This window comes from Cuculus canorus, chromosome 1, assembly GCF_017976375.1.
Source record: "Cuculus canorus isolate bCucCan1 chromosome 1, bCucCan1.pri, whole genome shotgun sequence".
Classification (NCBI taxonomy): Eukaryota; Metazoa; Chordata; class Aves; order Cuculiformes; family Cuculidae; genus Cuculus; species Cuculus canorus.
The window spans coordinates 20,772,448-20,789,792 of record NC_071401.1 but is presented as its reverse complement, the minus strand read 5'-3'; the positions used below and the strand labels follow the sequence as shown (position 1 = coordinate 20,789,792).

The following is a 17,345-nucleotide window of genomic DNA, read 5'->3' as shown; positions in this document are numbered from 1 at the left end:
TTGACTAGCCTTATTCACCAGGCAAGAGAGAGAAAAGTTAGTTCAAAAGGCAGTACCATGCTGAGTCCTGAGAACCAACTGGATTTCCATTTGATTTTTAGAGTGCTTTGAACTAGTATTGTTTAAGAAAAAAAGTTTTATAATCAAAAAGACAAGTTAGTGATGTGTAGACTTTCACCCTGTCTTCTGATAAATACAACTCTTTGTGTTGTAATCATATAATACAAATTTTTGTAGAACAAAAACTTCTGAAGGTAACGAAAGCATGTATCCCTTTAGAGCTGCAGAGAGGAGAGTTTATGAAATCAGAGTAGAGAGCACTACAAATATCATTCAGTCACACATCTTCCTTAGATATATGAGGTCTGCACATGATGTGACTACAGGTAGGACTGAATGATCTTCCCTGCTTTGCTGTATTTAAAGACAAACTTAAAATAACATTTTCTCAGTAGAGAGACCTTTTATGTAATACATGATTGTTATCAGTAATAACAATTGAATTAATGCCTTCTTTATTCCACTCAGCTAGTGAGGCCAGAAAATAAAGTAATCTGTCTCTCTTTTAATTAAATTTTACCATGGGAATCATTGGTGCTACTTGGCAAAATCCCTGCATGGAAGAAATATATGTTGTTAAAAAAAATAAAACAAAATCCCTGTACGCTGATGCTATCTTGATAATGCCTAAAATCCATCTGTGTGCCAACTTTCATTTCCTGATCAAATCGGTATATGTGAACTATAGCTATAAAGATGCCTTTAAAACTTAGTTAAAAACATTTTGAATTTTGCCTGGGAAAACCACTCAGTCACTCATGACACTAAAGAAGTACATTAGCGGACTTTTCCTATGCATCCAGTCATAAAGTAATTTTCTTCACGATAGGTAGTTATACTTTGTGGTTCAAAATAGAAATTGATTTAGCTATTCCATTCAAGGCATGGCAGATGTTCCCATATATCAAATGGACCCCAGTGCCCTCCAGAGAGAGTCCTTTATTAAGTACAAGCTGGGAGGTATTACAACAGGTTAAACCAGTCATTTATACTGATGTCCCGGTGGAACAATCAAAAGTTTAAGTTCATGGACATGTGAACACCCTGGAGGTGTTCATGGCCAGGTTGGATGAGGCTTTGAGCAACCTGATCTGGTGGAAGATGTCCCTGCCCATGGCAGGGCAGTTGGAACTGGTTGATCTTTAAGGTCCCTTCCAACATAAACCTTTCTATTATTCTATGATTCACGGACAAATTGGCTTCTCTCTGTGTATGTGTGTGCATGCTCACTCTGTTAGACCTTGATCGTCCCAGTTCCCTTTGAGTGCTGAGTCCCTGCATCTGCAAGGGCTGCACTCTGGTCAGCGTATTCTCCATCTGACCATGTGGGACAGGGTACACGCAGGAAGCTGCTGTTTTGATTTTCCTGATTCCTGCTGCTTCCACAGAACATGCCACTTCCATTGCAGCAGTGTGGAAACATAGTGAGGAAACACCTACAAACCTTTGTGTGAATGCATGTCCAGTGAGGCAGGGGCTGTCTTTGAGGCACTGTGGGATCAGCTCTCTTGGACCCACAAAACCACTGAACTAGAAGAACCCACAGAGAGCTCCTTAGAAAGCCTGGCAATAAAAGTTGAGCTTCAGGTATTCATTTCAGGCTGAACTACTGACTGTGGAAAAGAAAAGGACGTGAGATTCTTTTTCATTATCAGACAATTATTGTAGACTCTCGGCAGTGCCACTGTTTCCTTATGTCTACAAATTTTTGAGAAAAATGTCTTTAACATTGAGATAAATTGTTGCAGAAACTGCATTTATTGGCATTGCATACACAAGAAGAACTTCACCACCCACAGTCAAAGCTGGAGAGGAGCCAATATAATCAAGGCCTTAAGAAATTATCTATGGCAGGCACTTAATTACAGAGTACAGCACAGTAATTACAAGCCAAAGGTACCCCCAGAACAGAAATCTGAATTGCTACATTTTAAGTCTGAAGAATACTTTAAAGTATTCATATGAGCCCATTTCTACATTCAATATCTGGAAATCAAATTTTTCCACATACAGCTAGAACTTCAAGTTCTAAGAATTTGCGCATGTCATCCTTACCTTGTTGCTCAGTAGGACATTGGCTACATGATTATGTTACTGTTGGTTGTTAGGCTTCTCCATGGCATAGGGAGGAATATTATAGTTGGTGGTAACTCAGACTCCACCTGCAAGGCCTGGAATATTACATTTTCCATGTTTGCCTTGATTGGTTGGCCAGAGTTGTGAAAATAGGATGTGACATCTGCCTGGGCTTGTGTGTGCAGAATAGCAGCTGTGTGAGATGTGATAGGCAATAATTGGCTGCCTGCAGAGCAAGAAAACACCCACGTAAATGACGTATCTCTCTTTCTCTCTCTTCTGAAACCTTAGGCAACGAAATCTTTCAACAAGGGGCAGGCAGCCTCTCAGGAAAGAACTGTCACATCTGCTTACATCATTGTGTCTCATTAAACTGGCAAATGCAGCTCTTGTAATCATAAGTCCAGACAACGCATCATCCCACCAGCCATCAAGTTGGTATTATTGTAATGTATTATTTGTGTCAATGTCCACTGTAGCTGAGTTCTTGGAGACTCCTGTAATGTTCCTATTTCCTATTTTTCTTTTTTTTTTTTTTTTTCCTTTTACAGAAAGACAAAGAAGCTATTTTGAATTCAGGATTCTCAAAAAAGAAATAGAAAACAACACAAAAGGTAACACTACATTGTCAAATAAACCCATAATGCACCTTCAACTTGAATGGTATAGGCTCTTCAAGCCCCTCTGTCACAACAAGGTTATGAGAGAGTCAAAGAAGGGAAACACAAGAGATCAAAGAAATGACACCTCTATTAGGAACAAATACATCACGCCCAAGTGTCTTCAAAACAGAGACAACTTGGGGAGGGAGGGGAGTATAATATTGGTCTACAAAGTCTGAGTGACAATAAGAGATTAATCAGGGAGTCTTATTTCTCATAATTCAGAAATCATACTAATATAATGAACTTGTTGTATTCAACAATGTTCCATTTCAAACAGTCAAAAGGATGTACTTTTCACATAGTAGACAGCCAAACAGTGGAACTCATGCCATAGAATATTTTGGATACTGAGTGATGAGTTCACTCCATGAGTTTGTAGAAGATAAACCCACTAACAACATAAATAGCTATGACTGCAACTTCTAGATGAGGAGCTTCTCTGATAGCTGAAACCTGGAATGTAAAATGCTTCTATTATTCTTACACTCTTCCTTAAACTCTGACTTCTATGAGCTAGCTGGATCTTTAATGTGATCCAATAGACTTATTCCTATGTTCCAATGGTGTAAATAGCTTTTTACTGTTGATATTATTAGCAACAATAATGGAAATTATAAAACAGTACCTTACATTAATAAAATTATTTATTTTAAAACATGTTGTTTTCAATAAAAAAAACTTTTCAGTAAAAAATTTCAAAAGCCTCTATGCCTTAGACTGAAAAGTAGTATTGAGCTAGGAAAAACTGGTATGACAGTCAAGGAGTTGGTTCAGTAGCAAAGGCTGACAAGAAGTTAGTTTTATGTGACGCAATTGCAACTCAGATATGGAGGTAACCTGACTGCCAATTCACTATTGAGACTACTGTGGCAGCTCCTGCTTTACTTGTAATGACTTAAAATGAAATTATTTTCCTCCAGCTTTTCAGATTATTCCTGAATTTTTTTAATATTTTTCATTGGTGAAGTGTAATGTTTTCCCCTTTTTTTTTATTGTAGCCCTCACCAGATTTCAATTCTTTTGTTAAAAAGAAGAAAACCCAACCAACCCAGATTCTAAAAGCTTCTAAAAGATATATTTAAGGAAATACCTCAGCATTTTTCCAGTACCTTTCAGCTGTGGCGCCAGGACAAGGCATGACAATGTCTGTGACTTCTTAGGTTGATCCAATCCAGTACCTTCATCCACTGAATCTCGTTATGTGGGTGCTTTGGAGCAAGGACCTTCTACAGCCTGTAAGTCTGGAAGTTGTCTTGAACTCGTAAAAACTCTGCATCTCCTCCATCAGGTGTGACATCCTCTCAGATTTTAAGTCATAAACAGAAAAAGAAAATCAAAGTGATGCATACAGCAGTTTGACCTTCACAGCTGCAAAGCCAGAAGAAATTTTCTCCCTATATAGGAAATAGTGCACAGATAGGGACCACAGCAGCATCTGACTGGTCAAATCTTGTGCCTTTCACACCCCCCAAGACAACAGGAGAAGCAGACTCCACGCCTACACTGCTGGATCTCAATTCTCTTCTCACTTTTTACCCCATCAGACACAAGAACAAGGTCTGGCCTGTACCTGGGGGTTTCCATTTACTCTCTTCACTTGTGTGACAGCAACGCTGGCTGGAAAGTAGGTATTGCTTACTTGTGAGGAAAGGGAACTGGTGTGAGATGGCATGAGGCTGGGATGCACGGGGGTGGTGAGGGACTGTATTTTGGAAGATGAGGAGCAAAGGAATCCTGTACTTTTGGGAAAGTGAGAGATGAGGAAAGAAAGGAAGTATCATGGAGTTATTTTCCTTTAGTACTTGCGGCAGAAAAAAGTAAGTTTTGGCCGTACAGCTGAGGAACTCTGGACCTGCTCTGAGCTCTGCAGGAAATACAGGAAGCCTTTCATACTTCTAACACAGTAACTTGAACAGACTTGGAATCTGAAGCTAATGACCTAATTCTGTGCGATGCTGAATACCACAAACTTCTGTGGGGCTGTGGATCTTAGGGGGCACCTCAGTGTGTCACAGTCTCACAGCACTGAGGCAAACAAGTGAGGCTGTGAGTGTGAAACAACCTGGGAAGATGCGCTCAATTGGACCCAGGGCACATGGATACATTCCATGTGGTCACTGAATGACTGAATATATGTGGAAAAAATACCTTTCCCTTCTAGTGGGGAGGTAAGAGCAAGGCATTTCAATGAGTTTTCTGGAGATTTTTTTTTTCTTAATGTATTGTACATTACTCCAAAGTCACAGCAAATCATAAAGTTAATACTTTAAGAATACAGGAGTTGTGGCTGCCACAGTCCACTGCAAGGCACCTTCCTATTGGAAATCTGCAGTGATACCTCAGTGGGCTACTACTATTGATGTTAATGATTATACACTATTTTGAAAGTTCCTACTTGCTATAAAAGTACTGATACGGGAGCCTGGGCCCATGTGGAATGAGATTAGGTTCTCAGTCTCACTGCCAGAGGGGAACAATAAAAATTTCCCAGGAGCCACTGGCAGTTTCTGATGGAAAGGTGTAAGCTGTCATTAAAAATACCCTATTCTTTCAGCTCTCTGTCGTGTTAGGGGCAGGTTGGTGGTACTGCCTGGGAATACTTGTCTTAAATATGCCTGCTTCACCCACATTCAGCAAACAGTTTTTTTCCACTCCCTTCTTCCCAGCACAAAGTTCACTTAGAAAACAATAAAAAAATAGTCAAAGGAAAGTCCCTTCCCTGCAAGCAAATACCCTTGCTAAACTTGTACTCCCAACATGCATGTCACGTGCCTTAGATCTCACAGGCAATGTAGGTCAGCAAAATGCAGGGTCACGTCAAATACTCCTTACCTGTCCTCCCAGATGGGCACATTATTTTTTCCCAGCTGAAAATGCTAGGCAAAAATTTGGCAAGAAGACAGAACAATCATACACAAGCTAGTAATAATGATATCACTGGGTGTCCTGTAGCTTTGAGTTATTAACAGCACAGCAAAATTCATTAGCATATCAAAGCACCGCAGCCCAAAATGCATAAAGACCAGCATTAAGAATTAGGCCATGAAAGACAGCTTATGTGGAGAGTCACCAACAATGAAAAAAAGAGAATATTGTGCTTGGAGCAATTCTCATTCATCATAGTCTTGTCAGTATGGTTAGAGACTACAGAATAAATGTGTCTAAACACATTTTGTTGGGCCACACTAGAAAGCAAAGGTTATGAAGTTATCCTCCATCTTTTTCTCTTCAGCAGATGCATATAAGATCATTTTCTCTGTCTCATCAGCTACTACTTTTCTGTTATATATACTTTTCTGTATAGAGCATGGTGCCATATATCATATAGCAAAAAGTATAGCAATTGATCCATATTCTGACCCTCTGAACTGATGTATTTACCCTCTCAGGCAGTAGAAATCACTGCAGTCTCCCTGAAGTTGCCAGTGTAGTATTGATTTAGAGTCTTAGGTCTCCAGACCAAAGCCACATGTGATCATGCCGTCTGCCAAGCCCTGGCTCAATAACTGTGCAGGTGATTTTGAGAATATTCTTGTGCTCTAGATACTAGTGGTGACAATTAACTAGACAACAGGCAGTCCGAGCAACTGGTCTATCAATGGTCAATTCAGTGTGTGCTCAGGTGCTATATATAATGTTTTCTAGGTAAGACATAAAACTGTGATTTCGTATTCACGATAACAGTCCCATGAGGAACTGTAACGCTAGTGAAGTTTGGTGTCCTGCTTACATCCCAAACTGGAAAACTGCCACTCTACCTGTTTTAAGGTTTTTTTGCTTCCAGTGCACAGTTCTTTTTGAGGTCTATTCAGTCACACATTGTCACCGGTTGTAGTTAGATAGTTGCTTTCTTTTTCCACTCATCTGATGGCAACCCTCTCTCCCACAAGGGATTGAGAATATGGTACACTCTGCTTTAAAATTCATTTAGTTCCGCTGAATCCAGTTTGCACGGCTTTGGCAGCACTACTATTTTTATCTCTGCAAGGTAACATGAAGTGAGAGATTGTTTTACTGACATTAATGTTCAGTGGAACTGGAGCAGGCCAGTATGAAAAATGGATGTTAGTTAACTAGCAGGTGTTAGATATGAGTAATGAAAGAAATGTGGGAGGCAAACTTTGCCCACTCACTTTGTGCAATACTTGTATCTCTGCAAAGAATGGCCTCTTTGTGCAGGCATAAGCCTTGCATTCATTTCCTACTCTGATCTTATCTAGAGAATTTGAGTGACCCTGATATGCCATTAAATTTGGGTCTCTGTATACTGAACTACTTCTTCCGTTTTTATTCATGTCTTGGCATTACTGGCCATCCCATTTTCCCCCTCCATAGACAGATCAACACCCTGTAATATCCTTGGGATAATTTTGTGTGCAAGTCATAATGCAAAGAAAATATGATCTGGTAATAACAATCACAGCTTTTGAAAAGGAGCATACTGTAATGTGATCACATGTGTAGTCAGACATACACTGTTCTGAGCCTGCAGTACTCTCAGAGGTCTGGTATTTTCTTTTAAATACACAAAGAGCACCTGTCTATAGCCTATCTATACTCTATAGACTATCTGTATTCTAAATACCATCTATGTGTAGTCTACCATACAATACTTCTAATTTACTTCTGCAATATAGACTTTCCAATGAAGCAGGACCATGACTGTCAACTATTTGGGTAGATAAGCTGAGAAAGAAACAGTTCAGTCTTCTTCAGCGTCAGTGTATACTGTTAGATATAGCGTATTTTAAGACCAGAAGCGACTATTCAAGATTATTTTCTGCATTACACAAGCCATAGCATTCTCCTAGGATTTAACTTACTCAAATGCAAAGTCATTCTTTGTGTTAAAAGTGCAGTATACTGCTGCTCTGGCTTTTTTGAGCCAGCTATTCAGTCTTCATTTTTTTAATGTTCTCTTATAAAGCTCTCCACTGCTGGAAAATTTTGCTGCATTAACTTGAAGGACTGTAACCAAGTGATCTCATCAGTAAATCAAGCAGAAAAAGTTCTGATTGTGAAATATGGGGTTTTTTTTTCAGATGACTAATCTTCTGTGTACCTCTTTCTGAACCCACTCCACTTTCTGAACTTTGTGTTTGAAGTGGGGATTCAAAACAAAGCTAAGAATTCAAGTACTTATTTCATCAGTGCCCTACATATTTCCCTGCTCATCTGGGGTATTTTATTGCTATTGTGTCCAGCCACGTTTAGCCACATTAGCAATAATATCACATTGGGACCTACTATGAGACGGTAAATCACCATTGTTCATGGAATCACTGTGGCTGGAAGGCATCTCTGGAGCCTGTCTTGTCCAAATGCCCCTATCAAAGCAGGGTCAGCTCCAGCAGGTGGTTCAAGGCTGTGTCCAGGGTTTTGAATATATCCAAGGTTTGAGACTTCTCAGCTTCTCTGGGCAACCAGTTCTAGTGTTTAACCACACTTCAGTGAAAGGAGGGGTTTCACAGGTTTGAATGAAATTTCCTGTATTCTCATTGTTCTCTTACATGAATTATTTGTTCTTACATGAAAAGCTTTCCCTTTGACTTAGCTAAAATGCATTTCAATGATCTTCTGATTATTATTAGAAGATGAAATAAATTTCTGTGTTCCTGTCCCCAAGCAATATACACTGTAACTGAATACAAAACAGTAATCTGATATACTATAGTTAAATAAAGAGGCTTAGATTAAAAAGAGGGATCTTATGGTCATCATCTTAAGTTCAGAAATGTGCAACATTTGAACTAGCAAAAATATTTAGAACTTTGTGGGGGTTTTTTTCCTATTTGTTTTTCTAGCTTATTCTCGCATGCCATGAAACCATAGGTTTAGCCATTGATGTGACTTGTCTAATTTAGATCAGTGCACACATACAGCACCATTCTCTCCATTTTCATAACTCGTGAGAATGTATGAATAAAACCACATGATAAGATGTTCTATTTACTTATAATTTTAATATTCATCAATGTTCCTTTTATTCCTTTCCTAAATTTAGAATCAGTTCCTTTATTATTCTCTTACATAGATTTAAAATTGTATTTGCATTCCAACAGGTGAGACTCAAAATTACTTATCAGACTGTCTCTATCTTTCAGACCATGCTTTACAGGAAAAAGGGGCCATTACTTTGCAACATGGAAATAAAATAAACACCCACACTGAATATTCTCATAGAGAATCATGAGAACATTTCCAGAAAAGGTGACTTCTATACTATGTAGATTTTAAGTGCTGCTAATATGTCAGAAAAAGAAAACTTCAAAGTACCTCATCATTTCCACTGACAGAAATGAAAAACTGCTGGCTTCACTGACAGAAAAGACAAACTTCAAAGTGAATAGTCGTCTTCAAAAGCTCAGAACAAGCCAAATGCTCCCAATATACCTGGTCTGAGAATGAAGGGGATAGGTATCTTTCTTTGGCTGTCAACCTCTCTCTTCTCTAAAGACTAAATTATCTTAAAAGCAAAAGTACTTCTCTTAGAAGAAAAAGTACTGCACGCATACCTAATGATATAAACTTATCTTTTTATTCAACCACTTCCAAAACATTTGTAATAATATTTTGAATAGTTTTTTTCACTTATCAGGTGCAAAATATTGACTTGCTCACATGGGCTATAGCAATTTTAATTAATTAGTTAATTAATTACATTATTAATTAAACTAATGAACATAGTCATCAATAATGTTGATCACAGGCTCACATTTTTGAAGCAAAAGAGTTGAGAGTCAGATGCTATTAGCTTTCTCTTTAGTCATGTACTTTGATACTTCTACGTAGATGATGGTAGATACGCACTGCTGCAGTCCATATGTCAGCTGGGCTGTGCTTTGCCCTTTAGAACAGCTCTCTCTCTTCCATTCAATCAGCAATAAGCAGTAAGCAGTAGATGTCCACATTGCTCTGGACTTACAGAAAGGTACTGAGAGCAGAAGTAGACGTCATGAAGGAAATGTATCCTTTGCAATTATTGTAAAAATTACATTTCTCTTGATAAAGAATAACATCCCAAGATAAATGATTAACTTTAAGGCATGAGCTTCCACTAGATCCCAGAAGCTGTGTGTATAAGCAAATTTAACAGAGCCTAGGAACTGGCTTGAGCACTACCCTGTGATCATCCATGCCATTTACTTGTCAGCTGTCCTTCTTTCCTTACTTTGCTAGCAAATATCTGCTCTGTGAGGTGATATTTCAGCTGACCCTAGCATGGCTGTCCTTCCCTCCATGAGGTCAGTAGATCTGTGACTGGAGTATGCTTTTGCCTAGTACATGTACTGACAGCTTGTGATGAACCTATGATTATGAGGGGAAAGGAAATGGAATGCTTGATGTGGCCTTGACTTTTTTTGTCACTAATTTGCACCCACTGCATGAGGAGCTAGAGAAGAAGAGAAGAAGCTTCCTTCTGAATTGCAGAAAGATGTAATTGCTTTCTATAAACATGACAGGAGAGATGAGAGCTATCTGAGCTGTGGAATAATGCTGGCAAAAGAGCAAGAAAGTACTAACTGCGGGAAATTATAAGATTGTTTTAAACTGCTAGAGCAATCTGACTGTAGAGGAATCTTCTAAAAGTCATGAGGGCGTTGAGCAAGTTCTAAGACTGAACTTCATATACTTAAGAAAAAATCTCTCATGTTATGGTTTCCTGTGACGATTGATAACGTGAAACAGTGTCTCGGCAGCTCCTTTTCAGTCCTGTGTTCTGCAGATACAGAATTAGTCATCATTGCCATTAAAATTATCCCTGTGAGCTTCTTAACCAGGACTTCTAGTATCCATGAGCTTCACCTTCATGTTCTCACAATGCTGCGGTAGGCAGTTGCTGTGTGCTGTCCCATTCAGCATCAGTTAGCAGAAATGCTCTGTGTTTACTTTTAGGAAAAGTTTATAGACATTCTTTCTTTTCACTTGCTAAGACCACAGCAAGCAACATTATTACAACTTATACTTGTGAAACTTGTTCAGGGAGCTTTGACAGTAAATTCTTTTGGGGAGAAAAACTCCAAGATGACAGATCCCAGATCTTGCTTCTCTGCTGAGGTGATAAAGTGAGGAAATGCCATAGGAAGAGAAGACCACTTTGGAAAATTGCCATTTTCATAGAATCATAGAATCATAGAATCATTTGGGTTGGAAGGGACCTTAAAGTATCTAGTCCCAACCCTCCTGCCATGGGCAGGGACATCCCACTAAATCACATTGCCCAAGGCCCTATCCAACCTGGCCTTGAACACCTCCAGGGATGGGGCAACTTCCCTTGGCAACATGTGCCAGTGTCTCATCACTCTCGTGGTGAAGAAATTCTTCCTAATGTCTAGTCTAAATCTGCCCCTCTCCAGTTTATACCCGTTCTCCCTCATCCTATCACCACAAACGTTTATGGATAGCCTCTCTCTAGCTTTCCTGTAGATCCTCTTCAGGTACTGGAAGGTCGCTATAAGATCTACTCGGAGACACATTGCCAGCTCATGTTGAGCTTCTCATCAACCAGTACCCCCAAGTCGTTCTCAGCAGGGCTGCTCTCAATCACATCATCCCCCATCGTGTACTGAAAACAGGAATTGCCCTGACCTAGGTGTAGGACCTTGCACTTGGCCTTATTAAACCTCATGAATTTCTCACAGGCCCACTTCTCTAGCCTGTCTAGGTCCCTCTGGATGACACCTCATCCTTCCAGTGTGGCAACTACAATGCTCAGCTTCATGTTAGCTGCAAACTTGCTGAGGGTGCACTCAATCTCGCTGTCAATATCATTGATAAAGATGTTAAACAGCACTGGTACCAGTACAGATCCCTTTGGATCACCACTCTCCATCTGGACTTTGAGCCATTGACCACTAGTCTTTGAATATGACCATCCAACCAGATTCTTATCCACCTTACCCTCCCCCTTCAAATCCATATCTCTCTAATTTAGAGAGAAGGATGTTGTGGGTGACTGTGTCAAAGGCTTTACAGAAGTCCAGACAGATCACATCCGTCGGTTTAACCATGTCCACTGCTGTGGTTACCCCATCATAGAAAACCACCAAGTTGGTCAGACAGGATTTGCACTGGTGAAGGCATGCTGGCTGCCATTAATCCCATGTCCTTCATATGCTTTAGCATAACTTCTAGGAGGATCTGTTCCATGATCTAACCACGAACAAAGGTGAGGCTCACAGGTCAGTTGTTCTCAGGGTCGTCTTTTCTACCCTTTTCAAAAATGGGCACAATATTACCCTTCTTCCACTCACCAGAGACTTCTCCTGAATGCCATGACTTTTCAGATTTCATGCAGAGTGGCTTGGCAACCATATCTGCCAGTTCCGTCAGGACTCTGGGATGCATCTCATCAGGTCCCATAGACTTACATATGTTCAAATTCCTCAGGTGGTCACGAACGTGATCCTCCTCTACTGTGGGAGGGGGTCTAACCCCCTGATCACCATCTTGCTGTCCTATGACCCAGGAGGGGTGAGGAGAGAGGTTGTCAGTGAAGACTGAGGCAAAAACGTTGTTAAGTACCTCAGCCTTTTCCTCATCTATTGATACATGATCGCCGTTTTCAGCCATCAGTGGAAGTACGTTCTCTTTGAGCTTCCTCTTTTGATTGACATACCTGTAAGTCCAGTGAGTTCCAGATTCCAGCCCCACTGTAAGAGAACTCATATATTTTTGGCCCGGAGAGAAAATAAGGAGCTTCTGATGCCCAGAGGCAGGTTTGGAAGAAACAGTTGGTAACTGAATGCTGAGAAAAGGCCTATCACAGCAGCCCATGCTCCTGGCTTTTTTCAGGTGTGGAAATGCCAGTGAGGGGGTCAGTGAAAGCTTTTGTGCTCCACTGAAGAATCAAATAAAAATCTTACAGCTGTGGTGCTTTAAGGATGGTCGACTTGCCCTATGATATTGAGTGCGTTGTATGGAAAGGCTTTCCATCAGGAACACACACACAGAAAGAGAAAAGAACTGCAGGAGTACATACACTGGTCAAAGCTTCTAGGGCTTAGTAAGAGTGAATTTACTAAGCATGGCTCAAACAAATCAGAAAGATTCCTTTTCCACCCACGTATTTTTCACAGTTCAGAAGTTGTGGTGTAGGTAGTATCTACGTATCTAGTGCTCAGTATTCTGTTTGCATTGTATGATAGGGCAGCTGATGGAGCAGCATCAGAACATTTTTGGAAACTGTAGTTCTTCAAGAACTCCAGTTCTTCAACCTATTTCACCATGGCGTTCTCTACAGGCTGCAGGAGAATCTGCTCTGGCACCTGGAGCACCTACTCCTCCTCCTTCTCTCACAGACTTTGGTGTCTGCAGGGTTGATTTTCTCACTTATTTCCCGGTCCTCTCTCACATAGGTCCTCTGCAGTGTTTTGTACTCTTTCTTAGTTGTATTATCTCAGCATTACTGATGGGCTCATCTCTGCCCAGCAGTGGATCCATCTTTCAGCCTGCTGGAACTGTGTCTGTCCAAAATAGGGACAGCTTCTAGTGTCTTCTCACAGAAGCCACCCCTGCAGTCTCCCTGCTACTAAAACTTCATCATGTAAACCCAATACAAACTACCTGGGGACATATTTCAAAGGTATGAAGTCTGAACATGATAAATACAATTGTCAAAGAATTGTTTTTCATCACCTACAGAGGGTTTCTGGACACTAGAGCTGTCCATGGCTGCTGAGGTGTGCAGCATCTGCGAGTCCTTTGAGCCTGTCAGGAAGGCAGTGCCATACAAAAGTGTGACTTCCCAGTCTGAACAGGGTTTGAAAGGTGACATTTGCTGCCCCATGCCCTGGCGTCCTGGCAGATTGTGATGCAGAACTGTGCTGTGCACTGCTAACATGCTAGACTCTCTGTTCTTCCTGAGCCACAACAGCATCTGTGTGCCTAGGACTCAAGCTTCCTGAAAGCAGACCTGCAGAGACCTTTTGTAACATTTGTGGAAGACTCTTCAGTTGTCTGTGGCTCAGTTTCCTCATCAATGTATTTATGACTGCAATGGGAAACTTGTGAATGCTTAAAGGACTGAGTACCTAGAATGAAGGTTGCTGTACAGACAAAGGCTTAAGTATAATTTAACTTATAACTTAATTGCTGCTTATTTGTAAAATGGCACTCCTGTGAGCACCCCTTAGTAATAATAGCCATGGCAAAGGAAAATATACTTTACAGTCCATCAGTCTTATAATTCGGTTCACCTTGTGGCAGCACATTTCCAATATAAGCTGGGAACCTGCAAGCTGCTTTGCCCGGATCTCTGTATCCACATAGAGTAGATTGCAAGCCTGGGGCTACATGTACTTAGAAATAAGGGGACAGGTTTGTTGAAAATTGGAATAAATGGGTTATTTTTCATGGGTCTTGGTATGCACTTAAACAGTAAATTCTGTAGAAAGAATACTGCTAGCTGGAGAAATTGTGTGGAGCAGTTTGTTCCCCTGTATGAAAGAGAAACATACAAAACAAATCTGATTTTTTTGCTATATAAAACTTTCAAGAGATGTATTCTGCTGAAAAATACAGTTTTCTGAATGGAACACAGCTAGAATGAAACATCCTTGAAACCTGGCCCTTGGCAAAGTGGAAAGACCAGTTTTCCCTTCCTACGTGTTTGCTCGAGATAGATTTATTCATCAAAACACTGTTGTCACCACTTCCAGTCCAAAGGTAATCCTTGGTTTCCCATCCCTAAGGGATGAATAGGGCCAAAGCCTGGCTCCATCTCCCAGTGAAAAGTGAAGTCCTTGGAGTGTCCCTTTGACTATGGGCACGTGGCACCTGCTCATCGTGGAATACCCTTCCTGTGTGTCCGCCCCTGAGCGGAGGCTGGAGCTCGAGGTCTGGGGCCACAGGAGCTCTCAGGGGCACAGCTGTGGGGACAGTGCCCTCCGCACCCTGCCCTCTCGCCCTGCAGGCAACGGGGATGGGCATCTCACTGTCTGTGGGGAAAACAACAAGGTCATCTCCAAAGAGTTTGCTTGAGTCAAAAAACAGTGTCTAATGTAGGGTTTGTTTTCTTGCTTGGGGTTTTTTTTAAACTCTTTTTGGGATGGTTTAACTGCTCCAGGAATGATCCTTGAAGCCTGTATTGGGAGTGCTGGGAAAGTTAAGATGTTTTCTTTTTTTAAGCCAATTTTTAAAAAACCTGTGGAAAGAAAATAAAAATAAGATGAAGAGAGTGGAGAAATAAGTAACTGTTCATGCAGTGGCAGAAATTATGGGACACAGGTGGGGAGGGATGTCATCATCCAGAGATGGGACGGCAGGAAGGTGCATGGGGAACTGCTGCCCCTGCCCGTCCTGCTGGCTGCAACAGAGAGCCTCCTGCCAGGAGCCTGACTATGGAACAGGTGGCCATGGAAACCCTTTGGTAGGGTTGCCAGCCAGTAACCCTAACGCGTTGCTGGTGTCTGCGGGTGGGTTGCTGGGGTTACTGGGGGATGGTGGCAGGAAAGAGGCCCCAAGGCTTGCAGAGAGGCTGCTTTGTCCCTCTGCCCAGCTTCGTCCTGCTGAGGAAAAGCCCCAGGGCAGTCATGTGGTTTTCTCAGTTAACAGAGTTTCCCTTGACCTTGGATTTAAAACTGTCCAACTCCTTTTCTGGGTGCTAATTAGGAAATGCTAAAAGAACCTCTGAGGAGAGGAGGGGGAAGGGCTTTTCCTGGATAGGTTTTACAGCAGCGCAGGCTGGATGTCCCACAGTAGATGTTAATAGTTAACAAGCAGACTTCAAAACACCAACGGACCCAAGAGAATGCCCCTGTGCTCCTCCGCGATGCTGAGATAATACTTCTGCTTAAAGAGCCATTGTTAAACTGCCTTGGAATAACACAAGCTTGACAAAGTGGAACTAATTCGCCTTTATCTTCCCAATCCTATGCAAAATAAATTTGAAATCGGAAGGATTTTTGAGGCACTGATATTCGGGATGAAGAGGAAAGCATAAATCTGGATTTTAAGGTTTTGGATGTAACACAAAACTCAAGTGATAACTTTGCACTCTGGGAGATGTCAAAACATCAGCCAGCAGAGCTAAGGATGCAGGCTGCCTCTCTGTCAAGGATGGAGGTCATCTCTCTCCTCAGGTGGCCAGTGCAACCCTTAAAATAAAAGACTATCTCGTGGATACACTCACTCTTCCAAACTCTTCAGCCTATCACACACCTTGCTGTGACTTTGAATGACATATTAAAGACTGGATATAAACTCAGATCTCTCTCTGTTCAAACACAACTGTCAATACCAGCCCTGATCTCTTTCTTCCAGTCTTTTAATCTTTTTTTTTTTTTTCTCTGGGACAACTTATTAAGAGGATAATTATTCTTGCTTCCAGTTCCTCAGCTGAGTTAACTCTCTTTTAGCTCTTTTCTTCACGAACTGCAGCAGAACTGATGAAAGTTCACTCTGCACTGTCTGTGTTTCAGTGTTTAAAAGTAAAACTTGTCATTGTTATTCATTTTTATGCCAGGAGAGGATACGTCAAATCAAAATAGTCAGTTCAGCATATGGCTAATCAAACCAGGCGCCAGTCTAATCAACTTTTCCCTGCTACTGAAAATGTGCTAAAATCATCTTATTTGAACTTCATTAAAAGTATCCGTCTATTTTTTAAGCAGTTCATGAAAACAAATAAACTACTCTTCTATATTCCCCATATGGACTGCATCATTTAAACATACAGTGTTAGAGAGAGAGTTCATAGGTGTTCCTAAGGACCTACAGATCTCAGCAGGTAAAATATAGAATATAAAATAGATACGAAGAATTAAAATGACTTGCCTGAGACGATCTGGCTGTAAGCACTGTTGTCAGGACTGTTTATTTCCTAGACAAACATATCTAATTGCATACTTTGTCTTCTCTTTTTATGTTTCCTATTAGGTGAGCGATAGCGCCTAATTCTACTACTACAGAAATAAGGAGGAGTTTCCCCACTGATTTCAAAAGATGTAAACCTACTGAACTAAAGCCAGAACACGGAACAGTTAGTGTGGCCTCAGTATGCAGTCTGCAAAAAGGAAAGAAGTCATAAACACACAGCATTGGACTCAGTCATCAACACTAAAGTCAAGGACTCCCCTTGGCTTTTGCCAGCACACACTACAGCACTGACCCTTTAGAATTGAGCAGTAGTGCAGAGATGTCACCATAACATCCCTCATGCTGCAAAGAAAGGTGCAGAAACTGGTTCAGCACTGGCTAAAGCGAGGCATGGAATTCAGGTGAACTTCAATTTGCACCATGAAGGATCATCACAGTGAGACCTCAGGGGTACAGAGGGGTATGAATTGAAGTGAAGATAATCAAAGAGGGACTCAGTGGGGGTCAGGGTTGCACTTTCTTAGACCACTAGCACAATGAATGACCAGAAATTTCTTACCTGTTACTAGCTGGAGACAACCTATGGCTTTTGAAGTTGCAGAGCCCTCCACCACTCACTTCTTTAACTTACACTTTTTCAAGATTCTGGGGTGTCTTTAGCAGCAGGATCTATTCCATAATGCAGTTTATAGCAAGGTTTTTAATAAAGGATTCACAGCAATTAAA

At 41.0% G+C, this 17,345-nt stretch overlaps 1 long non-coding RNA gene across 1 annotated transcript; it reads left to right on the top strand.

Moving 5' to 3' along the window:
• The first annotated feature begins 2,433 nt into the window (after nucleotides 1-2,433).
• Nucleotides 2,434-17,140, top strand: LOC128849989 (uncharacterized). Its single transcript, XR_008447517.1, has 4 exons — nucleotides 2,434-2,570; nucleotides 2,688-2,750; nucleotides 3,800-4,425; nucleotides 16,680-17,140. It is a non-coding gene; the product is annotated as an uncharacterized LOC128849989 (long non-coding RNA).
• Nucleotides 17,141-17,345: the final 205 nt, after the last annotated feature.